The sequence below is a fragment of the Talpa europaea genome (genome assembly GCF_964194135.1).
Source record: "Talpa europaea genome assembly, chromosome: 7".
Taxonomy (NCBI): Eukaryota; Metazoa; Chordata; class Mammalia; order Eulipotyphla; family Talpidae; genus Talpa; species Talpa europaea.
In genome coordinates, this window is record NC_140074.1 from 73,268,428 (window position 1) to 73,295,760 (window position 27,333).

Consider the following 27,333-nt stretch of genomic DNA (forward strand, 5'->3'; position numbering starts at 1 on the left):
CCTGAGCACAGGTGCACTTCACCGAGCCGCCGGGGGGAGGGGTCGCCGGTAAATGGGGGCGGGGTACCTCAGCACCAAGGGGGCAGGGTGACCCCTACACCATGGGGAAAGGGCCCGCACTTCCCCCATGGGGGAAGGAGGCCCACTTCCCCCTTGGGGAACGGTAAACCTTGCCCCGGGGCACACCTGCAGCCTCCTCTCGCACTCACACCAACAGGGGCAGGCCGGGCGCCGGAGGACGCCCTAGACGGAGGGGCGGGGTCACCGTCAGGGAGGGCGACCCCTGCAAGCCTCCGACTGTCTGCGTCCGCGGCCCCCTCCAAAGCTGCAGGCAGACAGGTCGGGGGGGAAAGGCCCGGGCCACCTGGCAGCACTCAAAGGGGAAGAGGCCTCACCTGGCCAGGCAGCGCTGATGGGACTCAGGCCCCGCCCCCGGCCGGAGCCTGACCCCGCCCGCCGGACTCTGCCTGAGCACAGGTGCACTTCACAGAGCCGCCGCCAGGGGGCGCTGGCGAGGGTGGGGGGCTGGGGTTCGGGTACCCTCAGCCCAAGCGGGTAGGGGAGCTCTGCAACCACGGGGGTACAGAGTCCAAGAGCCCCGGGAAGGTGCAGGGACCGCAAGCCCATTTTGGACATGGGGCCCTCTCCCCCGCGGGGGACACCTGCAACCTCCTCCGCACTCACACCCCGAGGGGCTGACAGTGCGCCGAGGACGCCATAGACGGAGGGGCGGGGTCACCGTCAGGGAGGGTACCACCTGTATGCCTCGGACTGTCTGCGTCCGCGGCCTCCTCCAAAGCGGCAGGCAGACAGGTCGCGGGGGAAAGGCCCGGGCCACCCGGCAGCACTCAAAGGGGAAGAGGCCTCACCTGGCCAGGCAGCGCTGATGGGACTCAGGCACCGCCCCCGGCCGGAGCCTGACCCCGCCCGCCGGACTCTGCCTGAGCACAGGTGCAGTTCCCAGCGCCGCCGCTAGGGGGCGCGGGCGAGGGGTTTCGGGGACCCTTAGCCCCCACGGGGGTAGGGGAACCTCTACCCCAGGGGGAAACGGGACCCTCTTCCCCCTTGTGGGAAAAGTAAACCTTCCTCCCGGGGCACACCTGCACCCTCCTCTCGGACTCACAAACCCAGGGGCAGGACGTGTGCCCCAAGACGCCCTAGACGAAGGGGCGGGTTCACCGTCAGGGAGGGCAACCCCTGCAAGCCACAGACAGCCGGCGCCCGCGGCGTCCTCCAAAACGGCAGGCAGACATGCCGGCGGGGAAAGCCCTCAGCAACCCAGCACCACTCAAAGGGGAAGAGTCCTCCCCTGCCTCAGCTGCGCTGCTGAGCCCCAGGCTCCGCCACCGGCCGGAGACTGACCCCGCCCACCGGACTCTGCCTGAGCACAGGTGCACTTTACAGAGCCGCCGGGGGCGGGGATCGCCGGTAAATGGGGGCGGGGTCCCTCAGCACCAAGGGGGCAGGGTGACCCCTACACCATGGGGAAAGGGCCCGCACTTCCCCCATGGGGGAAGGAGGCCCACTTCCCCCTTGGGGAACGGTAAACCTTGCCCCGGGGCACACCTGCAGCCTCCTCTCGCACTCACACCAACAGGGGCAGGCCGGGCGCCGGAGGACGCCCTAGACGGAGGGGCGGGGTCACCGTCAGGGAGGGCGACCCCTGCAAGCCTCCGACTGTCTGCGTCCGCGGCCCCCTCCAAAGCTGCAGGCAGACAGGTCGGGGGGGAAAGGCCCGGGCCACCTGGCAGCACTCAAAGGGGAAGAGGCCTCACCTGGCCAGGCAGCGCTGATGGGACTCAGGCCCCGCCCCCGGCCGGAGCCTGACCCCGCCCGCCGGACTCTGCCTGAGCACAGGTGCACTTCACAGAGCCGCCGCCAGGGGGCGCTGGCGAGGGGGGGGCTGGGGTTCGGGGACCCTCAGCCCAAGCGTGTAGGGGGAGCTCTGCAACCACGGGGGTACAGAGTCCAAGAGCCCCGGGAAGGTGCAGGGACCGCAAGCCCGTTTTGGCCATGGGGCCCTCTCCCCCGCGGGGGACACCTGCAACCTCCTCCGCACTCACACCCCGAGGGGCTGACAGTGCGCCGAGGACGCCATAGACGGAGGGGCGGGGTCACCGTCAGGGAGGGTACCACCTGTATGCCTCGGACTGTCTGCGTCCGCGGCCTACTCCAAAGCTGCAGGCAGACAGGTCGGGGGGAAAGGCCCGGGCCGCCAGGCAGCACTCAAAGGGGAAGAGGCCTCACCTGTCCAGGCAGCGCTGATGAGCCTCAGGCCCCGCCCCCGGCCGGAGCCTGACCCCGCCCGCCGGACTCTGCCTGAGCACAGGTGCAGTTCCCAGCGCCGCCGCTAGGGGGCGCGGGCGAGTGGTTTCGGGGACCCTTAGCCCCCACGGGGGTAGGGGAACCTCTACCCCAGGGGGAAACGGGACCCTCTTCCCCCTTGTGGGAAAAGTAAACCTTCCTCCCGGGGCACACCTGCACCCTCCTCTCGGACTCACAAACCCCGGGGCAGGACGTGTGCCGCAAGACGCCCTAGACGAAGGGGCGGGTTCACCGTCAGGGAGGGCAACCCCTGCAAGCCACAGACAGCCGGCGCCCGCGGCGTCCTCCTAAACGGCAGGCAGACATGCCGGCGGGGAAAGCCCTCAGCAACCCAGCACCACTCAAAGGGGAAGAGTCCTCCCCTGCCTCAGCTGCGCTGCTGAGCCCCAGGCTCCGCCCCCGGCCGGAGACTGACCCCGCCCACCGGACTCTGCCTGAGCACAGGTGCACTTCACAGAGCCGCCGGGGGGGGGGTCGCCGGTAAATGGGGGCGGGGTCCCTCAGCACCAAGGGGGCAGGGTGACCCCTACACCATGTGGAAAGGGCCCGCACTTCCCCCATGGGGGAAGGAGGCCCACTTCCCCCTTGGGGAACGGTAAACCTTGCCCCGGGGCACACCTGCAGCCTCCTCTCGCACTCACACCAACAGGGGCAGGCCGGGCGCCGGAGGACGCCCTAGACGGAGGGGCGGGGTCACCATCAGGGAGGGCGACCCCTGCAAGCCTCCGACTGTCTGCGTCCGCGGCCCCCTCCAAAGCTGCAGGCAGACAGGTCAGGGGGGAAAGGCCCGGGCCACCTGGCAGCACTCAAAGGGGAAGAGGCCTCACCTGGCCAGGCAGCGCTGATGGGACTCAGGCCCCGCCCCCGGCCGGAGCCTGACCCCGCCCGCCGGACTCTGCCTGAGCACAGGTGCAGTTCCCAGCGCCGCCGCTAGGGGGCGCGGGCGAGGGGTTTCGGGGACCCTTAGCCCCCACGGGGGTAGGGGAACCTCTGCCCCAGGGGGAAACGGGACCCTCTTCCCCCTTGTGGGAAAAGTAAACCTTCCTCCCGGGGCACACCTGCACCCTCCTCTCGGACTCACAAACCCAGGGGCAGGACGTGTGCCGCAAGACGCCCTAGACGAAGGGGCGGGTTCACCGTCAGGGAGGGCAACCCCTGCAAGCCACAGAAAGCCGGCGCCCGCGGCGTCCTCCAAAACGGCAGGCAGACATGCCGGCGGGGAAAGCCCTCAGCAACCCAGCACCACTCAAAGGGGAAGAGTCCTCCCCTGCCTCAGCTGCGCTGCTGAGCCCCAGGCTCCGCCCCCGGCCGGAGCCTGACCCCGCCCACCGGACTCTGCCTGAGCACAGGTGCACTTCACAGAGCCGCCGGGGGGGGGGTCGCCGGTAAATGGGGGCGGGGTCCCTCAGCACCAAGGGGGCAGGGTGACCCCTACACCATGGGGAAAGGGCCCGCACTTCCCCCATGGGGGAAGGAGGCCCACTTCCCCCTTGGGGAACGGTAAACCTTGCCCCGGGGCACACCTGCAGCCTCCTCTCGCACTCACACCAACAGGGGCAGGCCGGGCGCCGGAGGACGCCCTAGACGGAGGGGCGGGGTCACCGTCAGGGAGGGCGACCCCTGCAAGCCTCCGACTGTCTGCGTCCGCGGCCCCCTCCAAAGCTGCAGGCAGACAGGTCGGGGGGGAAAGGCCCGGGCCACCTGGCAGCACTCAAAGGGGAAGAGGCCTCACCTGGCCAGGCAGCGCTGATGGGACTCAGGCCCCGCCCCCGGCCGGAGTCTGACCCCGCCCGCCGGACTCTGCCTGAGCACAGGTGCAGTTCCCAGCGCCGCCGCTAGGGGGCGCGGGCGAGGGGTTTCGGGGACCCTTAGCCCCCACGGGGGTAGGCGAACCTCTACCCCAGGGGGAAACGGGACCCTCTTCCCCCTTGTGGGAAAAGTAAACCTTCCTCCCGGGGCACACCTGCACCCTCCTCTCGGACTCACAAACCCAGGGGCAGGACGTGTGCCCCAAGACGCCCTAGACGAAGGGGCGGGTTCACCGTCAGGGAGGGCAACCCCTGCAAGCCACAGACAGCCGGCGCCCGCGGCGTCCTCCAAAACGGCAGGCAGACATGCCGGCGGGGAAAGCCCTCAGCAACCCAGCACCACTCAAAGGGGAAGAGTCCTCCCCTGCCTCAGCTGCGCTGCTGAGCCCCAGGCTCCGCCCCCGGCCGGAGACTGACCCCGCCCACCGGACTCTGCCTGAGCACAGGTGCACTTCACAGAGCCGCCGGGGGCGGGGATCGCCGGTAAATGGGGGCGGGGTCCCTCAGCACCAAGGGGGCAGGGTGACCCCTACACCATGGGGAAAGGGCCCGCACTTCCCCCATGGGGGAAGGAGGCCCACTTCCCCCTTGGGGAACGGTAAACCTTGCCCCGGGGCACACCTGCAGCCTCCTCTCGCACTCACACCAACAGGGGCAGGCCGGGCGCCGGAGGACGCCCTAGACGGAGGGGCGGGATCACCGTCAGGGAGGGCGACCCCTGCAAGCCTCCGACTGTCTGCGTCCGCGGCCCCCTCCAAAGCTGCAGGCAGACAGGTCGGGGGGGAAAGGCCCGGGCCACCTGGCAGCACTCAAAGGGGAAGAGGCCTCACCTGGCCAGGCAGCGCTGATGGGACTCAGGCCCCGCCCCCGGCCGGAGCCTGACCCCGCCCGCCGGACTCTGCCTGAGCACAGGTGCAGTTCCCAGCGCCGCCGCTAGGGGGCGCGGGCGAGGGGTTTCGGGGACCCTTAGCCCCCACGGGGGTAGGCGAACCTCTACCCCAGGGGGAAACGGGACCCTCTTCCCCCTTGTGGGAAAAGTAAACCTTCCTCCCGGGGCACACCTGCACCCTCCTCTCGGACTCACAAACCCCGGGGCAGGACGTGTGCCCCAAGACGCCCTAGATGAAGGGGCGGGTTCCCCGTCAGGGAGGGCAACCCCTGCAAGCCACAGACAGCCGGCGCCCGCGGCGTCCTCCAAAACGGCAGGCAGACATGCCGGCGGGGAAAGCCCTCAGCAACCCAGCACCACTCAAAGGGGAAGAGTCCTCCCCTGCCTCAGCTGCGCTGCTGAGCCCCAGGCTCCGCCCCCGGCCGGAGCCTGACCCCGCCCACCGGACTCTGCCTGAGCACAGGTGCACTTCACAGAGCCGCCGGGGGGGGGGGTCGCCGGTAAATGGGGGCGGGGTCCCTCAGCACCAAGGGGGCAGGGTGACCCCTACACCATGGGGAAAGGGCCCGCACTTCCCCCATGGGGGAAGGAGGCCCACTTCCCCCTTGGGGAACGGTAAACCTTGCCCCGGGGCACGCCTGCAGCCTCCTCTCGCACTCACACCAACAGGGGCAGGCCGGGCGCCGGAGGACGCCATAGACGGAGGGGCGGGGTCACCGTCAGGGAGGGCGACCCCTGCAAGCCTCCGACTGTCTGCGTCCGCGGCCCCCTCCAAAGCTGCAGGCAGACAGGTCGGGGGGGAAAGGCCCGGGCCACCTGGCAGCACTCAAAGGGGAAGAGGCCTCACCTGGCCAGGCAGCGCTGATGGGACTCAGGCCCCGCCACCGGCCGGAGCCTGACCCCGCCCGCCGGAATCTGCCTGAGCACAGGTGCACTTCACAGAGCCGCCGCCAGGGGGCGCCGGCGAGGGGGGGGCTGGGGTTCGGGGACCCTCAGCCCAAGCGGGTAGGGGGAGCTCTGCAACCACGGGGGTACAGAGTCCAAGAGCCCCGGGAAGGTGCAGGGACCGCAAGCCCGTTTTGGCCATGGGGCCCTCTCCCCCGCGGGGGACACCTGCAACCTCCTCCGCCCTCACACCCCGAGGGGCTGACAGTGCGCCGAGGACGCCATAGACGGAGGGGCGGGGTCACCGTCAGGGAGGGTACCACCTGTATGCCTCGGACTGTCTGCGTCCGCGGCCTCCTCCAAAGCTGCAGGCAGACAGGTCGCGGGGGAAAGGCCCGGGCCAACCGGCAGCACTCAAAGGGGAAGAGGCCTCACCTGTCCAGGCAGCGCTGATGAGCCTCAGGCCCCGCCCCCGGCCGGAGCCTGACCCCGCCCGCCGGACTCTGCCTGAGCACAGGTGCACTTCACAGAGCCGCCGCCAGGGGGCGCTGGCGAGGGTGGGGGGCTGGGGTTCGGGGACCCTCAGCCCAAGCGGGTAGGGGAGTTCTGCAACCACGGGGGTACAGAGTCCAAGAGCCCCGGGAAGGTGCAGGGACCGCAAGCCCGTTTTGGCCATGGGGCCCTCTCCCCCGCGGGGGACACCTGCAACCTCCTCCGCACTCACACCCCGAGGGGCTGACAGTGCGCCGAGGACGCCATAGACGGAGGGGCGGGGTCACCGTCAGGGAGGGTACCACCTGTATGCCTCGGACTGTCTGCGTCCGCGGCCTCCTCCAAAGCTGCAGGCAGACAGGTCGCGGGGGAAAGGCCCGGGCCACCCGGCAGCACTCAAAGGGGAAGAGGCCTCACCTGTCCAGGCAGCGCTGATGAGCCTCAGGCCCCGCCCCCGGCCGGAGCCTGACCCCGCCCGCCGGACTCTGCCTGAGCACAGGTGCAGTTCCCAGCGCCGCCGCTAGGGGGCGCGGGCGAGGGGTTTCGGGGACCCTTAGCCCCCACGGGGGTAGGGGAACCTCTACCCCAGGGGGAAACGGGACCCTCTTCCCCCTTGTGGGAAAAGTAAACCTTCCTCCCGGGGCACACCTGCACCCTCCTCTCGGACTCACAAACCCCGGGGCAGGACGTGTGCCCCAAGACGCCCTAGACGAAGGGGCGGGTTCACCGTCAGGGAGGGCAACCCCTGCAAGCCACAGACAGCCGGCGCCCGCGGCGTCCTCCAAAACGGCAGGCAGACATGCCGGCGGGGAAAGCCCTCAGCAACCCAGCACCACTCAAAGGGGAAGAGTCCTCCCCTGCCTCAGCTGCGCTGCTGAGCCCCAGGCTCCGCCCCCGGCCGGAGACTGACCCCGCCCAACGGACTCTGCCTGAGCACAGGTGCACTTCACAGAGCCGCCGGGGGCGGGGATCGCCGGTAAATGGGGGCGGGGTCCCTCAGCACCAAGGGGGCAGGGTGACCCCTACACCATGGGGAAAGGGCCCGCACTTCCCCCATGGGGGAAGGAGGCCCACTTCCCCCTTGGGGAACGGTAAACCTTGCCCCGGGGCACACCTGCAGCCTCCTCTCGCACTCACACCAACCGGGGCAGGCCGGGCGCCGGAGGACGCCCTAGACGGAGGGGCGGGGTCACCGTCAGGGAGGGCGACCCCTGCAAGCCTCCGACTGTCTGCGTCCGCGGCCCCCTCCAAAGCTGCAGGCAGACAGGTCGGGGGGGAAAGGCCCGGGCCACCTGGCAGCACTCAAAGGGGAAGAGGCCTCACCTGGCCAGGCAGCGCTGATGGGACTCAGGCCCCGCCCCCGGCCGGAGCCTGACCCCGCCCGCCGGACTCTGCCTGAGCACAGGTGCACTTCACAGAGCCGCCGCCAGGGGGCGCTGGCGAGGGGGGGGCTGGGGTTCGGGGACCCTCAGCCCAAGCGGGTAGGGGGAGCTCTGCAACCACGGGGGTACAGAGTCCAAGAGCCCCGGGAAGGTGCAGGTACCGCAAGCCCGTTTTGGCCATTGGGCCCTCTCCCCTGCGGGGGACACCTGCAACCTCCTCCACACTCACACCCCGAGGGGCTGACAGTGCGCCGAGGACGCCATAGACGGAGGGGCGGGGTCACCGTCAGGGAGGGTACCACCTGTATGCCTCGGACTGTCTACGTCCGCGGCCTCCTCCAAAGCTGCAGGCAGACAGGTCGCGGGGGAAAGGCCCGGGCCACCCGGCAGCACTCAAAGGGGAAGAGGCCTCACCTGTCCAGGCAGCGCTGATGAGCCTCAGGCCCCGCCCCCGGCCGGAGCCTGACCCCGCCCGCCGGACTCTGCCTGAGCACAGGTGCAGTTCCCAGCGCCGCCGCCAGGGGGCGCGGGCGAGGGGTTTCGGGGACCCTTAGCCCCCACGGGGGTAGGGGAACCTCTACCCCAGGGGGAAACGGGACCCTCTTCCCCCTTGTGGGAAAAGTAAACCTTCCTCCCGGGGCACACCTGCACCCTCCTCTCGGACTCACAAACCCCGGGGCAGGACGTGTGCCCCAAGACGCCCTAGACGAAGGGGCGGGTTCACCGTCAGGGAGGGCAACCCCTGCAAGCCACAGACAGCCGGCGCCCGCGGCGTCCTCCAAAACGGCAGGCAGACATGCCGGCGGGGAAAGCCCTCAGCAACCCAGCACCACTCAAAGGGGAAGAGTCCTCCCCTGCCTCAGCTGCGCTGCTGAGCCCCAGGCTCCGCCCCCGGCCGGAGCCTGACCCCGCCCACCGGACTCTGCCTGAGCACAGGTGCACTTCACAGAGCCGCCGGGGGGGGGGGTCGCCGGTAAATGGGGGCGGGGTCCCTCAGCACCAAGGGGGCAGGGTGACCCCTACACCATGGGGAAAGGGCCCGCACTTCCCCCATGGGGGAAGGAGGCCAACTTCCCCCTTGGGGAACGGTAAACCTTGCCCCGGGGCACACCTGCAGCCTCCTCTCGCACTCACACCAACAGGGGCAGGCCGGGCGCCGGAGGCCGCCCTAGACGGAGGGGCGGGGTCACCGTCAGGGAGGGCGACCCCTGCAAGCCTCCGACTGTCTGCGTCCGCGGCCCCCTCCAAAGCTGCAGGCAGACAGGTCGGGGGGGAAAGGCCCGGGCCACCTGGCAGCACTCAAAGGGGAAGAGGCCTCACCTGGCCAGGCAGCGCTGATGGGACTCAGGCCCCGCCCCCGGCCGGAGCCTGACCCCGCCCGCCGGACTCTGCCTGAGCACAGGTGCAGTTCCCAGCGCCGCCGCTAGGGGGCGCGGGCGAGGGGTTTCGGGGACCCTTAGCCCCCACGGGGGTAGGCGAACCTCTACCCCAGGGGGAAACGGGACCCTCTTCCCCCTTGTGGGAAAAGTAAACCTTCCTCCCGGGGCACACCTGCACCCTCCTCTCGGACTCACAAACCCCGGGGCAGGACGTGTGCCCCAAGACGCCCTAGATGAAGGGGCGGGTTCCCCGTCAGGGAGGGCAACCCCTGCAAGCCACAGACAGCCGGCGCCCGCGGCGTCCTCCAAAACGGCAGGCAGACATGCCGGCGGGGAAAGCCCTCAGCAACCCAGCACCACTCAAAGGGGAAGAGTCCTCCCCTGCCTCAGCTGCGCTGCTGAGCCCCAGGCTCCGCCCCCGGCCGGAGACTGACCCCGCCCACCGGACTCTGCCTGAGCACAGGTGCACTTCACAGAGCCGCCGGGGGGAGGGGTCGCCGGTTAATGGGGGCGGGGTCCCTCAGCACCAAGGGGGCAGGGTGACGCCTACACCATGGGGAAAGGGCCCGCACTTCCCCCATGGGGGAAGGAGGCCCACTTCCCCCTTGGGGAACGGTAAACCTTGCCCCGGGGCACACCTGCAGCCTCCTCTCGCACTCACACCAACAGGGGCAGGCCGGGCGGCGGAGGAAGCCCTAGACGGAGGGGCGGGGTCACCGTCAGGGAGGGTACCACCTGTATGCCTCGGACTGTCTGCGTCCGCGGCCTCCTCCAAAGCTGCAGGCAGACAGGTCGCGGGGGAAAGGCCCGGGCCACCCGGCAGCACTCAAAGGGGAAGAGGCCTCACCTGTCCAGGCAGCGCTGATGAGCCTCAGGCCCCGCCCCCGGCCGGAGCCTGACCCCGCCCGCCGGACTCTGCCTGAGCACAGGTGCAGTTCCCAGCGCCGCCGCCAGGGGGCGCGGGCGAGGGGTTTCGGGGACCCTTAGCCCCCACGGGGGTAGGGGAACCTCTACCCCAGGGGGAAACGGGACCCTCTTCCCCCTTGTGGGAAAAGTAAACCTTCATCCCGGGGCACACCTGCACCCTCCTCTCGGACTCACAAACCCCGGGGCAGGACGTGTGCCCCAAGACGCCCTAGACGAAGGGGCGGGTTCACCGTCAGGGAGGGCAACCCCTGCAAGCCACAGACAGCCGGCGCCCGCGGCGTCCTCCAAAACGGCAGGCAGACATGCCGGCGGGGAAAGCCCTCAGCAACCCAGCACCACTGAAGGGGAAGAGTCCTCCCCTGCCTCAGCTGCGCTGCTGAGCCCCAGGCTCCGCCCCCGGCCGGAGCCTGACCCCGCCCACCGGACTCTGCCTGAGCACAGGTGCACTTCACAGAGCCGCCGGGGGGGGGGGTCGCCGGTAAATGGGGGCGGGGTCCCTCAGCACCAAGGGGGCAGGGTGACCCCTACACCATGGGGAAAGGGCCCGCACTTCCCCCATGGGGGAAGGAGGCCAACTTCCCCCTTGGGGAACGGTAAACCTTGCCCCGGGGCACACCTGCAGCCTCCTCTCGCACTCACACCAACAGGGGCAGGCCGGGCGCCGGAGGCCGCCCTAGACGGAGGGGCGGGGTCACCGTCAGGGAGGGCGACCCCTGCAAGCCTCCGACTGTCTGCGTCCGCGGCCCCCTCCAAAGCTGCAGGCAGACAGGTCGGGGGGGAAAGGCCCGGGCCACCTGGCAGCACTCAAAGGGGAAGAGGCCTCACCTGGCCAGGCAGCGCTGATGGGACTCAGGCCCCGCCCCCGGCCGGAGCCTGACCCCGCCCGCCGGACTCTGCCTGAGCACAGGTGCAGTTCCCAGCGCCGCCGCTAGGGGGCGCGGGCGAGGGGTTTCGGGGACCCTTAGCCCCCACGGGGGTAGGCGAACCTCTACCCCAGGGGGAAACGGGACCCTCTTCCCCCTTGTGGGAAAAGTAAACCTTCCTCCCGGGGCACACCTGCACCCTCCTCTCGGACTCACAAACCCCGGGGCAGGACGTGTGCCCCAAGACGCCCTATATGAAGGGGCGGGTTCCCCGTCAGGGAGGGCAACCCCTGCAAGCCACAGACAGCCGGCGCCCGCGGCGTCCTCCAAAACGGCAGGCAGACATGCCGGCGGGGAAAGCCCTCAGCAACCCAGCACCACTCAAAGGGGAAGAGTCCTCCCCTGCCTCAGCTGCGCTGCTGAGCCCCAGGCTCCGCCCCCGGCCGGAGACTGACCCCGCCCACCGGACTCTGCCTGAGCACAGGTGCACTTCACAGAGCCGCCGGGGGGAGGGGTCGCCGGTTAATGGGGGCGGGGTCCCTCAGCACCAAGGGGGCAGGGTGACGCCTACACCATGGGGAAAGGGCCCGCACTTCCCCCATGGGGGAAGGAGGCCCACTTCCCCCTTGGGGAACGGTAAACCTTGCCCCGGGGCACACCTGCAGCCTCCTCTCGCACTCACACCAACAGGGGCAGGCCGGGCGGCGGAGGAAGCCCTAGACGGAGGGGCGGGGTCACCGTCAGGGAGGGCGACCCCTGCAAGCCTCCGACTGTCTGCGTCCGCGGCCCCCTCCAAAGCTGCAGGCAGACAGGTCGGGGGGGAAAGGCCCGGGCCACCTGGCAGCACTCAAAGGGGAAGAGGCCTCACCTGGCCAGGCAGCGCTGATGGGACTCAGGCCCCGCCCCCGGCCGGAGCCTGACCCCGCCCGCCGGAATCTGCCTGAGCACAGGTGCACTTCACAGAGCCGCCGCCAGGGGGCGCTGGCGAGGGTGGGGGGCTGGGGTTCGGGGACCCTCAGCCCTAGCGGGTAGGGGAGCTCTGCAACCACGGGGGTACAGAGTCCAAGAGCCCCGGGAAGGTGCAGGGACCGCAAGCCCGTTTTGGCCATGGGGCCCTCTCCCCCGCGGGGGACACCTGCAACCTCCTCCGCACTCACACCCCGAGGGGCTGACAGTGCGCCGAGGACGCCATAGACGGAGGGGCGGGGTCACCGTCAGGGAGGGTACCACCTGTATGCCTCGGACTGTCTGCGTCCGCGGCCTCCTCCAAAGCTGCAGGCAGACAGGTCGCGGGGGAAAGGCCCGGGCCACCCGGCAGCACTCAAAGGGGAAGAGGCCTCACCTGTCCAGGCAGCGCTGATGAGCCTCAGGCCCCGCCCCCGGCCGGAGCCTGACCCCGCCCGCCGGACTCTGCCTGAGCACAGGTGCAGTTCCCAGCGCCGCCGCTATGGGGCGCGGGCGAGGGGTTTCGGGGACCCTTAGCCCCCACGGGGGTAGGGGAACCTCTACCCCAGGGGGAAACGGGACCCTCTTCCCCCTTGTGGGAAAAGTAAACCTTCCTCCCGGGGCACACCTGCACCCTCCTCTCGGACTCACAAACCCCGGGGCAGGACGTGTGCCCCAAGAAGCCCTAGACGAAGGGGCGGGTTCACCGTCAGGGAGGGCAACCCCTGCAAGCCACAGACAGCCGGCGCCCGCGGCATCCTCCAAAACGGCAGGCAGACATGCCGGCGGGGAAAGCTCTCAGCAACCCAGCACCACTCAAAGGGGAAGAGTCCTCCCCTGCCTCAGCTGCGCTGCTGAGCCCCAGGCTCCGCCCCCGGCCGGAGACTGACCCCGCCCACCGGACTCTGCCTGAGCACAGGTGCACTTCACAGAGCCGCCGGGGGCGGGGATCGCCGGTAAATGGGGGCGGGGTCCCTCAGCACCAAGGGGGCAGGGTGACCCCTACACCATGGGGAAAGGGCCCGCACTTCCCCCATGGGGGAAGGAGGCCCACTTCCCCGTTTGGGAACGGTAAACCTTGCCCCGGGGCACACCTGCAGCCTCCTCTCGCACTCACACCAACAGGGGCAGGCCGGGCGCCGGAGGACGCCCTAGACGGAGGGGCGGGGTCACCGTCAGGGAGGGCGACCCCTGCAAGCCTCCGACTGTCTGCGTCCGCGGCCCCCTCCAAAGCTGCAGGCAGACAGGTCGGGGGGGAAAGGCCCGGGCCACCTGGCAGCACTCAAAGGGGAAGAGGCCTCACCTGGCCAGGCAGCGCTGATGGGACTCAGGCCCCGCCCCCGGCCGGAGCCTGACCCCGCCCGCCGGACTCTGCCTGAGCACAGGTGCAGTTCCCAGCGCCGCCGCTAGGGGGCGCGGGCGAGGGGTTTCGGGGACCCTTAGCCCCCACGAAGGTAGGCGAACCTCTACCCCAGGGGGAAACGGGACCCTCTTCCCCCTTGTGGGAAAAGTAAACCTTCCTCCCGGGGCACACCTGCACCCTCCTCTCGGACTCACAAACCTAGGGGCAGGACGTGTGCCCCAAGACGCCCTAGACGAAGGGGCGGGTTCACCGTCAGGGAGGGCAACCCCTGCAAGCCACAGACAGCCGGCGCCCGCGGCGTCCTCCAAAACGGCAGGCAGACATGCCGGCGGGGAAAGCCCTCAGCAACCCAGCACCACTCAAAGGGGCAGAGTCCTCCCCTGCCTCAGCTGCGCTGCTGAGACCCAGGCTCCGCCCCCGGCCGGAGACTGACCCCGCCCACCGGACTCTGCCTGAGCACAGGTGCACTTCACAGAGCCGCCGGGGGCGGGGATCGCCGGTAAATGGGGGCGGGGTCCCTCAGCACCAAGGGGGCAGGGTGACCCCTACACCATGGGGAAAGGGCCCGCACTTCCCCCATGGGGGAAGGAGGCCCACTTCCCCCTTGGGGAACGGTAAACCTTGCCCCGGGGCACACCTGCAGCCTCCTCTCGCACTCACACCAACAGGGGCAGGCCGGGCGCCGGAGGACGCCCTAGACGGAGGGGCGGGGTCACCGTCAGGGAGGGCGACCCCTGCAAGCCTCCGACTGTCTGCGTCCGCGGCCCCCTCCAAAGCTGCAGGCAGACAGGTCGGGGGGGAAAGGCCCGGGCCACCTGGCAGCACTCAAAGGGGAAGAGGCCTCACCTGGCCAGGCAGCGCTGATGGGACTCAGGCCCCGCCACCGGCCGGAGCCTGACCCCGCCCGCCGGAATCTGCCTGAGCACAGGTGCACTTCACAGAGCCGCCGCCAGGGGGCGCCGGCGAGGGGGGGGCTGGGGTTCGGGGACCCTCAGCCCAAGCGGGTAGGGGGAGCTCTGCAACCACGGGGGTACAGAGTCCAAGAGCCCCGGGAAGGTGCAGGGACCGCAAGCCCGTTTTGGCCATGGGGCCCTCTCCCCCGCGGGGGACACCTGCAACCTCCTCCGCCCTCACACCCCGAGGGGCTGACAGTGCGCCGAGGACGCCATAGACGGAGGGGCGGGGTCACCGTCAGGGAGGGTACCACCTGTATGCCTCGGACTGTCTGCGTCCGCGGCCTCCTCCAAAGCTGCAGGCAGACAGGTCGCGGGGGAAAGGCCCGGGCCACCCGGCAGCACTCAAAGGGGAAGAGGCCTCACCTGTCCAGGCAGCGCTGATGAGCCTCAGGCCCCGCCCCCGGCCGGAGCCTGACCCCGCCCGCCGGACTCTGCCTGAGCACAGGTGCACTTCACAGAGCCGCCGCCAGGGGGCGCTGGCGAGGGTGGGGGGCTGGGGTTCGGGGACCCTCAGCCCAAGCGGGTAGGGGAGCTCTGCAACCACGGGGGTACAGAGTCCAAGAGCCCCGGGAAGGTGCAGGGACCGCAAGCCCGTTTTGGCCATGGGGCCCTCTCCCCCGCGGGGGACACCTGCAACCTCCTCCGCACTCACACCCCGAGGGGCTGACAGTGCGCCGAGGACGCCATAGACGGAGGGGCGGGGTCACCGTCAGGGAGGGTACCACCTGTATGCCTCGGACTGTCTGCGTCCGCGGCCTCCTCCAAAGCTGCAGGCAGACAGGTCGCGGGGGAAAGGCCCGGGCCACCCGGCAGCACTCAAAGGGGAAGAGGCCTCACCTGTCCAGGCAGCGCTGATGAGCCTCAGGCCCCGCCCCCGGCCGGAGCCTGACCCCGCCCGCCGGACTCTGCCTGAGCACAGGTGCAGTTCCCAGCGCCGCCGCTAGGGGGCGCGGGCGAGGGGTTTCGGGGACCCTTAGCCCCCACGGGGGTAGGGGAACCTCTACCCCAGGGGGAAACGGGACCCTCTTCCCCCTTGTGGGAAAAGTAAACCTTCCTCCCGGGGCACACCTGCACCCTCCTCTCGGACTCACAAACCCCGGGGCAGGACGTGTGCCCCAAGACGCCCTAGACGAAGGGGCGGGTTCACCGTCAGGGAGGGCAACCCCTGCAAGCCACAGACAGCCGGCGCCCGCGGCGTCCTCCAAAACGGCAGGCAGACATGCCGGCGGGGAAAGCCCTCAGCAACCCAGCACCACTCAAAGGGGAAGAGTCCTCCCCTGCCTCAGCTGCGCTGCTGAGCCCCAGGCTCCGCCCCCGGCCGCAGACTGACCCCGCCCAACGGACTCTGCCTGAGCACAGGTGCACTTCACAGAGCCGCCGGGGGCGGGGATCGCCGGTAAATGGGGGCGGGGTCCCTCAGCACCAAGGGGGCAGGGTGACCCCTACACCATGGGGAAAGGGCCCGCACTTCCCCCATGGGGGAAGGAGGCCCACTTCCCCCTTGGGGAACGGTAAACCTTGCCCCGGGGCACACCTGCAGCCTCCTCTCGCACTCACACCAACCGGGGCAGGCCGGGCGCCGGAGGACGCCCTAGACGGAGGGGCGGGGTCACCGTCAGGGAGGGCGACCCCTCTAAGCCTCCGACTGTCTGCGTCCGCGGCCCCCTCCAAAGCTGCAGGCAGACAGGTCGGGGGGGAAAGGCCCGGGCCACCTGGCAGCACTCAAAGGGGAAGAGGCCTCACCTGGCCAGGCAGCGCTGAAGGGACTCAGGCCCCGCCCGCCGGACTCTGCCTGAGCACAGGTGCACTTCACAGAGCCGCCGGGGGGGGGGGTCGCCGGTAAATGGGGGCGGGGTCCCTCAGCACCAAGGGGGCAGGGTGACCCCTACACCATGGGGAAAGGGCCCGCACTTCCCCCATGGGGGAAGGAGGCCCACTTCCCCCTTGGGGAACGATAAACCTTGCCCCGGGGCACACCTGCAGCCTCCTCTCGCACTCACACCAACAGGGGCAGGCCGGGCGCCAGAGGACGCCATAGACGGAGGGGCGGGGTCACCGTCAGGGAGGGCGACCCCTGCAAGCCTCCGACTGTCTGCGTCCGCGGCCCCCTCCAAAGCTGCAGGCAGACAGGTCGGGGGGGAAAGGCCCGGGCCACCTGGCAGCACTCAACGGGGAAGAGGCCTCACCTGGCCAGGCAGCGCTGATGGGACTCAGGCCCCGCCCCCGGCCGGAGCCTGACCCCGCCCGCCGGACTCTGCCTGAGCACAGGTGCACTTCACAGAGCCGCCGCCAGGGGGCGCTGGCGAGGGTGGGGGGCTGGGGTTCGGGGACCCTCAGCCCAAGCAGGTAGGGGAGCTCTGCAACCACGGGGGTACAGAGTCCAAGAGCCCCGGGAAGGTGCAGGGACCGCAAGCCCGTTTTGGCCATGGGGCCCTCTCCCCCGCGGGGGACACCTGCAACCTCCTCCCCACTCACACCCCGAGGGGCTGACAGTGCGCCGAGGACGCCATAGACGGAGGGGCGGGGTCACCGTCAGGGAGGGTACCACCTGTATGCCTGGGACTGTCTGCGTCCGCGGCCTCCTCCAAAGCTGCAGGCAGACAGGTCGCGGGGGAAAGGCCCGGGCCACCCGGCAGCACTCAAAGGGGAAGAGGCCTCACCTGGCCAGGCAGCGCTGATGAGCCTCAGGCCCCGCCCCCGGCCGGAGCCTGACCCCGCCCGCCGGACTCTGCCTGAGCACAGGTGCAGTTCCCAGCGCCGCCGCTAGGTGGCGCGGGCGAGGGGTTTCGGGGACCCTTAGCCCCCACGGGGGTAGGGGAACCTCTACCCCAGGGGGAAACGGGACCCTCTTCCCCCTTGTGGGAAAAGTAAACCTTCCTCCCGGGGCACACCTGCACCCTCCTCTCGGACTCACAAACCCCGGGGCAGGACGTGTGCCCCAAGACGCCCTAGACGAAGGGGCGGGTTCACAGTCAGGGAGGGCAACCCCTGCAAGCCACAGACAGCCGGCGCCCGCGGCGTCCTCCAAAACGGCAGGCAGACATGCCGGCGGGGAAAGCCCTCAGCAACCCAGCACCACTCAAAGGGGAAGAGTCCTCCCTTGCCTCAGCTGCGCTGCTGAGCCCCAGGCTCCGCCCCCGGCCGGAGACTGACCCCGCCCACCGGACTCTGCCTGAGCACGGGTGCACTTCACAGAGCCGCCGGGGAGGGGGTCGCCGGTAAATGGGGGCGGGGTCCCTCAGCACCAAGGGGGCAGGGTGACCCCTACACCATGGGGAAAGGGCCCGCACTTCCCCCATGGGGGATGGAGGCCCACTTCCCCCTTGGGGAACGGTAAACCTTGCCCCGGGGCACACCTGCAGCCTCCTCTCGCACTCACACCAACAGGGGCAGGCCGGGCGCCGGAGGACGCCCTAGACGGAGGGGCGGGGTCACCGTAAGGGAGGGCGACCCCTGCAAGCCTCCGACTGTCTGCGTCCGCGGCCCCCTCCAAAGCTGCAGGCAGACAGGTCGGGGGGGAAAGGCCCGGGCCACCTGGCAGCACTCAAAGGGGAAGAGGCCTCACCTGGCCAGGCAGCGCTGATGGGACTCAGGCCCCGCCCCCGGCCGGAGCCTGACCCCGCCCGCCGGACTCTGCCTGAGCACAGGTGCAGTTCCCAGCGCCGCCGCTAGGGGGCGCGGGCGAGGGGTTTCGGGGACCCTTAGCCCCCACGGGGGTAGGGGAACCTCTACCCCAGGGGGAAACGGGACCCTCTTCCCCCTTGTGGGAAAAGTAAACCTTCCTCCCGGGGCACACCTGCACCCTCCTCTCGGACTCACAAACCCCGGGGCAGGACGTGTGCCCCAAGACGCCCTAGACGAAGGGGCGGGTTCACCGTCAGGGAGGGCAACCCCTGCAAGCCACAGACAGCCGGCGCCCGCGGCGTCCTCCAAAACGGCAGGCAGACATGCCGGCGGGGAAAGCCCTCAGCAACCCAGCACCACTCAAAGGGGAAGAGTCCTCCCCTGCCTCAGCTGCGCTGCTGAGCCCCAGGCTCCGCCCCCGGCCGGAGCCTGACCCCGCCCACCGGACTCTGCCTGAGCACAGGTGCACTTCACAGAGCCGCCGGGGGGAGGGGTCGCCGGTAAATGGGGGCGGGGTCCCTCAGCACCAAGGAGGCAGGGTGACCCCTACACCATGGGGAAAGGGCCCGCACTTCCCCCATGGGGGAAGGAGGCCCACTTCCCCCTTGGGGAACGGTAAACCTTGCCCCGGGGCACACCTGCAGCCTCCTCTCGCACTCACACCAACAGGGGCAGGCCGGGCGCCGGAGGACGCCCTAGACGGAGGGGCGGGGTCACCGTCAGGGAGGGCGACCCCTGCAAGCCTCCGACTGTCTGCGTCCGCGGCCCCCTCCAAAGCTGCAGGCAGACAGGTCGGGGGGGAAAGGCCCGGGCCACCTGGCAGCACTCAAAGGGGAAGAGGCCTCACCTGGCCAGGCAGCGCTGATGGGACTCAGGCCCCGCCCCCGGCCGGAGCCTGACCCCGCCCGCCGGACTCTGCCTGAGCACAGGTGCAGTTCCCAGCGCCGCCGCTAGGGGGCGCGGGCGAGGGGTTTCGGGGACCCTTAGCCCCCACGGTGGTAGGGGAACCTCTACCCCAGGGGGAAACGGGACCCTCTTCCCCCTTGTGGGAAAAGTAAACCTTCCTCCCGGGGCACACCTGCACCCTCCTCTCGGACTCACAAACCCAGGGGCAGGACGTGTGCCCCAAGACGCCCTAGACGAAGGGGCGGGTTCACCGTCAGGGAGGGCAACCCCTGCAAGCCACAGACAGCCGGCGCCCGCGGCGTCCTCCAAAACGGCAGGCAGACATGCCGGCGGGGAAAGCCCTCAGCAACCCAGCACCACTCAAAGGGGAAGAGTCCTCCCCTGCCTCAGCTGCGCTGCTGAGCCCCAGGCTCCGCCCCTGGCCGGAGCCTGACCCCACCCACCGCACTCTGCCTGAGCACAGGTGCACTTCACAGAGCCGCCGGGGGGAGGGGTCGCCGGTAAATGGGGGCGGGGTCCCTCAGCACCAAGGGGGCAGGGTGACCCCTACACCATGGGGAAAGGGCCCGCACTTCCCCCATGGGGGAAGGAGGCCCACTTCCCCCTTGGGGAACTGTAAACCTTGCCCCGGGGCACACCTGCAGCCTCCTCTCGCACTCACACCAACAGGGGCAGGCCGGGCGCCGGAGGACGCCCTAGACGGAGGGGCGGGGTCACCGTCAGGGAGGGCGACCCCTGCAAGCCTCCGACTGTCTGCGTCCGCGGCCCCCTCCAAAGCTGCAGGCAGACAGGTCGGGGGGGAAAGGCCCGGGCCACCTGGCAGCACTCAAAGGGGAAGAGGCCTCACCTGGCCAGGCAGCGCTGATGGGACTCAGGCCCCGCCCCCGGCCGGAGCCTGACCCCGCCCGCCGGACTCTGCCTGAGCACAGGTGCACTTCACAGAGCCGCCGCCAGGGGGCGCTGGCGAGGGTGGGGGGCTGGGGTTCGGGGACCCTCAGCCCAAGCGGGTAGGGGAGCTCAGCAACCACGGGGGTATAGAGTCCAAGAGCCCCGGGAAGTTGCAGGGACCGCAAGCCCGTTTTGGCCATGGGGCCCTCTCCCCCGCGGGGGACACCTGCAACCACCTCCGCACTCACACCCCGAGTTGCTGACTTGCGCCGAGGACGCCATAATCGGAGGGGCGGGGTCACCGTCAGGGAGGGTACCACCTGTATGCCTCGGACTGTCTGCGTCCGCGGCCTCCTCCAAAGCTGCAGGCAGACAGGTCTGCGGGGAAAGGCCCGGGACAACCGGTAGCACTCAAAGGGGAAGAGGCCTCACCTGTCCAGGCAGCGCTGATGAGCCTCAGGCCCCGCCCCCGGCCGGAGCCTGACCCCGCCCGCCGGACTCTGCCTGAGCACAGGTGCAGTTCCCAGCGCCGCCGCTAGGGGGCGCGGGCGAGGGGTTTCGTGGACCCTTAGCCCCCACGGGGGTAGGGGAACCTCTACCCCAGGGGGAAACGGGACCCTCTTCCCCCTTGTGGGAAAAGTAAACCTTCCTCCCGGGGCACACCTGCACCCTCCTCTCGTACTCACAAACCCAGGGGCAGGACGTGTGCCCCAAGACGCCCTAGACGAAGGGGCGGGTTCACCGTCAGGGAGGGCAACCCCTGCAAGCCACAGACAGCCGGCGCCCGCGGCGTCCTCCAAAACGGCAGGCAGACATGCCGGCGGGGAAAGCCCTCAGCAACCCAGCACCACTCAAAGGGGAAGAGTCCTCCCCTGCCTCAGCTGCGCTGCTGAGCCCCAGGCTCCGCCCCCGGCCGGAGCCTGACCCCGCCCACCGGACTCTGCCTGAGCACAGGTGCACTTCACAGAGCCGCCGGGGGGAGGGGTCGCCGGTAAATGGGGGCGGGGTCCCTCAGCACCAAGGGGGCACGGTGACCCCTACACCATGGGGAAAGTGCCCGCACTTCCCCCATGGGGGAAGGAGGCCCACTTCCCCCTTGGGGAACGGTAAACCTTGCCCCGGGGCACACCTGCAGCCTCCTCTCGCACTCACACCAACAGGGGCAGGCCGGGCGCCGGAGGACGCCCTAGACGGAGGGGCGGGGTCACCGTCAGGGAGGGCGACCCCTGCAAGCCTCCGACTATCTGTGTCCGCGGCCCCCTCCAAAGCTGCAGGCAGACAGGTCGGGGGGGAAAGGCCCGGGCCACCTGGCAGCACTCAAAGGGGAAGAGGCCTCACCTGGCCAGGCAGCGCTGATGGGACTCAGGCCCCGCCACCGGCCGGAGCCTGACCCCGCCCGCCGGACTCTGCCTGAGCACAGGTGCACTTCACAGAGCCGCCGCCAGGGGGCGCTGGCGAGGGTGGGGGCTGGGGTTCGGGGACCCTCAGCCCAAGCGGGTAGGGGAGCTCTGCAACCACGGGGGTACAGAGTCCAAGAGCCCCGGGAAGGTGCAGGGACCGCAAGCCCGTTTTGGACATGGGGCCCTCTCCCCCGCGGGGGACACCTGCAACCTCCTCCGCACTCACACCCCGAGGGGCTGACAGTGCGCCGAGGACGCCATAGACGGAGGGGCGGGGTCACCGTAAGGGAGGGTACCACCTGTATGCCTCGGACTGCCTGCGTCCGCGGCCTCCTCCAAAGCTGCAGGCAGCAGGTCGGGGGGAAAGGCCCGGGCCACCCGGCAGCACTCAAAGGGGAAGAGGCCTCACCTGTCCAGGCAGCGCTGATGAGCCTCAGGCCCCGCCCCCGGCCGGAGCCTGACCCCGCCCGCCGGACTCTGCCTGAGCACAGGTACAGTTCCCAGCGCCGCCGCTAGGGGGCGCGGGCGAGGGGTTTCGGGGACCCTTAGCCCCCACGGGGGTAGGGGAACCTCTACCCCAGGGGGAAACGGGACCCTCTTCCCCCTTGTGGGAAAAGTAAACCTTCCTCCCGGGGCACACCTGCACCCTCCTCTCGGACTCACAAACCCCGGGGCAGGACGTGTGCCCCAAGACGCCCTAGACGAAGGGGCGGGTTCACCGTCAGGGAGGGCAACCCCTGCAAGCCACAGACAGCCGGCGCCCGCGGCGTCCTCCAAAACGGCAGGCAGACATGCCGGCGGGGAAAGCCCTCAGCAACCCAGCACCACTCAAAGGGGAAGAGTCCTCCCCTGCCTCAGCTGCGCTGCTGAGCCCCAGGCTCCGCCCCCGGCCGGAGCCTGACCCCGCCCACCGGACTCTGCCTGAGCACAGGTGCACTTCACAGAGCCGCCGGGGGGGGGGGTCGCCGGTAAATGGGGGCGGGGTCCCTCAGCACCAAGGGGGCAGGGTGACCCCTACACCATGGGGAAAGGGCCCGCACTTCCCCCATGGGGGAAGGAGGCCCACTTCCCCCTTGGGGAACGGTAAACCTTGCCCCGGGGCACACCTGCAGCCTCCTCTCGCACTCACACCAACAGGGGCAGGCCGGGCGCTGGAGGACGCCATAGACGGAGGGGCGGGGTCACCGTCAGGGAGGGCGACCCCTGCAAGCCTCCGACTGTCTGCGTCCGCGGCCCCCTCCAAAGCTGCAGGCATACAGGTCGGGGGGGAAAGGCCCGGGCCACCTGGCAGCACTCAAAGGGGAAGAGGCCTCACCTGGCCAGGCAGCGCTGATGGGACTCAGGCCCCGCCCTCGGCCGGAGCCTGACCCCACCCGCCGGACTCTGCCTGAGCACAGGTGCAGTTCCCAGCGCCGCCGCTAGGGGGCGCGGGCGAGGGGTTTCGGGGACCCTTAGCCCCCACGGGGGTAGGCGAACCTCTACCCCAGGGGGAAACAGGACCCTCTTCCCCCTTGTGGGAAAAGTAAACCTTCCTCCCAGGGCACACCTGCACCCTCCTCTCGGACTCACAAACCCAGGGGTAGGACGTGTGCCCCAAGACGCCCTAGACGAAGGGGCGGGTTCACCGTCAGGGAGGGCAACCCCTGCAAGCCACAGACAGCCGGCGCCCGCGGAGTCCTCCAAAACGGCAGGCAGACATGCCGGCGGGGAAAGCCCTCAGCAACCCAGCACCACTCAAAGGGGAAGAGTCCTCCCCTGCCTCAGCTGCGCTGCTGAGCCCCAGGCTCCGCCCCCGGCCGGAGCCGGACCCCGCCCACCGGACTCTGCCTGAGCACAGGTGCTCTTCACAGAGCCGCCGGGGGGAGGGGTCGCCGGTAAATGGGGGCGGGGTCCCTCAGCACCAAGGGGGCACGGTGACCCCTACACCATGGGGAAAGTGCCCGCACTTCCCCCATGGGGGAAGGAGGCCCACTTCCCCCTTGGGGAACGGTAATCCTTGCCCCGGGGCACACCTGCAGCCTCCTCTCGCACTCACACAAACAGGGGCAGGCCGGGCGCCGGAGGACGCCCTAGACGGAGGGGCGGGGTCACCGTCAGGGAGGGCGACCCCTGCAAGCCTCCGACTGTTTGCGTCCGCGGCCCCCTCCAAAGCTGCAGGCAGACAGGTCGGGGGAGAAAGGCCCGTGCCACCTGGCAGCACTCAAAGGGGAAGAGGCCTCACCTGGCAGGCAGCGCTGATGGGACTCAGGCCCCGCCCCCGGCCGGAGCCTGACCCCGCCCGCCGGACTCTGCCTGAGCACAGGTGCACTTCACAGAGCCGCCGCCAGGGGGCGCTGGCGAGGGTGGGGGGTTGGGGTTCGGGGACCCTCAGCCCAAGCGGGTAGGGGAGCTCTGCAACCACGGGGGTACAGAGTCCAAGAGCCCCGGGAAGGTGCAGGGACCGCAAGCCCGTTTTGGCCATGGGGCCCTCTCCCCCGCGGGGGACACCTGCAACCTCCTCCGCCTCACACCCCGAGGGGCTGACAGTGCGCCGAGGACGCCATAGACGGAGGGGCGGGGTCACCGTCAGGGAGGGCGACCCCTGCAAGCCTCCGACTGTCTGCGTCCGCGGCCCCCTCCAAAGCTGCAGGCAGACAGGTCAGGGGGGAAAGGCCCAGGCCACCTGGCAGCACTCAAAGGGGAAGAGGCCTCACCTGGCCAGGCAGCGCTGATGGGACTCAGGCCCCGCCCCCGGCCGGAGCCTGACCCCGCCCGCCGGACTCTGCCTGAGCACAGGTGCAGTTCCCAGCGCCGCCGCTAGGTGGCGCGGGCGAGGGGTTTCGGGGACCCTTAGCCCCCACGGGGGTAGGGGAACCGCTACCCCAGGGGGAAACGGGACCCTCTTCCCCCTTGTGGGAAAAGTAAACCTTCCTCCCGGGGCACACCTGCACCCTCCTCTCGGACTCACAAACCCCGGGGCAGGACGTGTGCCCCAAGACACCCTAGACGAAGGGGCGGGTTCACCGTCAGGGAGGGCAACCCCTGCAAGCCACAGACAGCCGGCGCCCGCGGCGTCCTCCAAAACGGCAGGCAGACATGCCGGCGGGGAAAGCCCTCAGCAACCCAGCACCACTCAAAGGGGAAGAGTCCTCCCCTGCCTCAGCTGCGCTGCTGAGCCCCAGGCTCCGCCCCCGGCCGGAGCCTGACCCCGCCCACCGGACTCTGCCTGAGCACAGGTGCACTTCACAGAGCCGCCGGGGGGAGGGGTCGCCGGTAAATGGGGGCGGGGTCCCTCAGCACCAAGGGGGCAGGGTGACCCCTACACCATGGGGAAAGGGCCCGCACTTCCCCCATGGGTGAAGGAGGCCCTCTTCCCCCTTGGGGAACGGTAAACCTTGCCCCGGGGCACACCTGCAGCCTCCTCTCGCACTCACACCAAAGGGGCAGGCCGGGCGCCGGAGGACGCCCTAGACGGAGGGGCGGGGTCACCGTCAGGGAGGGCGACCCCTGCAAGCCTCCGACTGTCTGCGTCCGCGGCCCCCTCCAAAGCTGCAGGCAGACAGGTCGGGGGGGAAAGGCCCGGGCCACCTGGCAGCACTCAAAGGGGAAGAGGCCTCACCTGGCCAGGCAGCGCTGATGGGACTCAGGCCCCGCCCCCGGCCGGAGCCTGACCCCGCCCGCCGGACTCTGCCTGAGCACAGGTGCACTTCACAGAGCCGCCGCCAGTTGGCGCTGGCGAGGGGGGGGCTGGGGTTCGGGGACCCTCAGCCCAAGCGGGTAGGGGGAGCTCTGCAACCACTGGGGTACAGAGTCCAAGAGCCCCGGGAAGGTGCAGGGACCGCAAGCCCGTTTTGGCCATGGGGCCCTCTCCCCCGCGGGGGACACCTGCAACCTCCTCCGCACTCACACCCCGAGGGGCTGACAGTGCGCCGAGGACGCCATAGACGGAGGGGCGGGGTCACCGTCAGGGAGGGTACCACCTGTATGCCTCGGACTGTCTGCGTCCGCGGCCTCCTCCAAAGCTGCAGGCAGACAGGTCGGGGGGAAAGGCCCGGGCCACCCGGCAGCACTCAAAGGGGAAGAGGCCTCACCTGTCCAGGCAGCGCTGATGCGCCTCAGGCCCCGCCCCCGGCCGGAGCCTGACCCCGCCCGCCGGACTCTGCCTGAGCACAGGTGCAGTTCCCAGCGCCGCCGCTAGGGGGCGCGGGCGAGGGGTTTCGGGGACCCTTAGCCCCCACGGGGGTAGGCGAACCTGTATCCCAGAGGGAAACGGGACCCTCTTCCCCCTTGTGGGAAAAGTAAACCTTCCTCCCGGGGCACACCTGCACCCTCCTCTCGGACTCACAAACCCAGGGGCAGGACGTGTGCCCCAAGACGCCCTAGACGAAGGGGCGGCTTCACCGTCAGGGAGGGCAACCCCTGCAAGCCACAGACAGCCGGCGCCCGCGGCGTCCTCCAAAACGGCAGGCAGACATGCCGGCGGGGAAAGCCCTCAGCAACCCAGCACCACTCAAAGGGGAAGAGTCCTCCCCTGCCTCAGCTGCGCTGCTGAGCCCCAGGCTCCGCCCCCGGCCGGAGCCTGACCCCGCCCACCGGACTCTGCCTGAGCACAGGTGCACTTCACAGAGCCGCCGGGGGGAGGGGTCGCCGGTAAATGGGGGCGGGGTCCCTCAGCACCAAGGGGGCAGGGTGACCCCTACACCATGGGGAAAGGGCCCGCACTTCCCCCATGGGGGAAGGAGGCCCTTTCCCCCTTGGGGAACGGTAAACCTTGCCCCGGGGCACACCTGCAGCCTCCTCTCGCACTCACACCAACAGGGGCAGGCCGGGCGCCGGAGGACGCCCTAGACGGAGGGGCGGGGTCACCGTCAGGGAGGGCGACCCCTGCAAGCCTCCGACTGTCTGCGTCCGCGGCCCCCTCCAAAGCTGCAGGCAGACAGGTCGGGGGGGAAAGGCCCGGGCCACCTGGCAGCACTCAAAGGGGAAGAGGCCTCACCTGGCCAGGCAGCGCTGATGGGACTCAGGCCCCGCCCCCGGCCGGAGCCTGACCCCGCCCGCCGGACTCTGCCTGAGCACAGGTGCACTTCACAGAGCCGCCGCCAGGGGGCGCTGGCGAGGGGGGGGCTGGGTTTCGGGGACCCTCAGCCCAAGCGGGTAGGGGGAGCTCTGCAACCACGGGGGTACAGAGTCCAAGAGCCCCGGGAAGGTGCAGGGACCGCAAGCCCGTTTTGGCCATGGGGCCCTCTCCCCCGCGGGGGACACCTGCAACCTCCTCCGCACTCACACCCCGAGGGGCTGACAGTGCGCCGAGGACGCCATAGACGGAGGGGCGGGGTCACCGTCAGGGAGGGTACCACCTGTATGCCTCGGACTGTCTGCGTCCGCGGCCTCCTCCAAAGCTGCAGGCAGAGAGGTCGGGGGGAAAGGCCCGGGCCACCCGGTAGCACTCAAAGGGGAAGAGGCCTCACCTGTCCAGGCAGCGCTGATGAGCCTCAGGCCCCGCCCCCGGCCGGAGCCTGACCCCGCCCGCCGGACTCTGCCTGAGCACAGGTGCAGTTCCCAGCGCCGCCGCTAGGGGGCGCGGGCGAGGGGTTTCGGGGACCCTTAACCCCACGGGGATAGGCGAACCTGTATCCCAGAGGGAAACGGGACCCTCTTCCCCCTTGTGGGAAAAGTAAACCTTCCTCCCGGGGCACACCTGCACCCTCCTCTCGGACTCACAAACCCAGGGGCAGGACGTGTGCCCCAAGACGCCCTAGACGAAGGGGCGGCTTCACCGTCAGGGAGGGCAACCCCTGCAAGCCACAGACAGCCGGCGCCCGCGGCGTCCTCCAAAACGGCAGGCAGACATGCCGGCGGGGAAAGTCCTCAGCAACCCAGCACCACTCAAAGGGGAAGAGTCCTCCCCTGCCTCAGCTGCGCTGCTGAGCCCCAGGCTCCGCCCCCGGCCGGAGCCTGACCCCGCCCACCGGACTCTGCCTGAGCACAGGTGCACTTCACAGAGCCGCCGGGGGGAGGGGTCGCCGGTAAATGGGGGCGGGGTCCCTCAGCACCAAGGGGGCAGGGTGACCCCTACACCATGGGGAAAGGGCCCGCACTTCCCCCATGGGGGAAGGAGGCCCACTTCCCCCTTGGGGAACGGTAAACCTTGCCCCGGGGCACACCTGCAGCCTCCTCTCGCACTCACACCAACAGGGGCAGGCCGGGCGCCGGAGGACGCCCTAGACGGAGGGGCGGGGTCACCGTCAGGGAGGGCGACCCCTGCAAGCCTCCGACTGTCTGCGTCCGCGGCCCCCTCCAAAGCTGCAGGCAGACAGGTCGG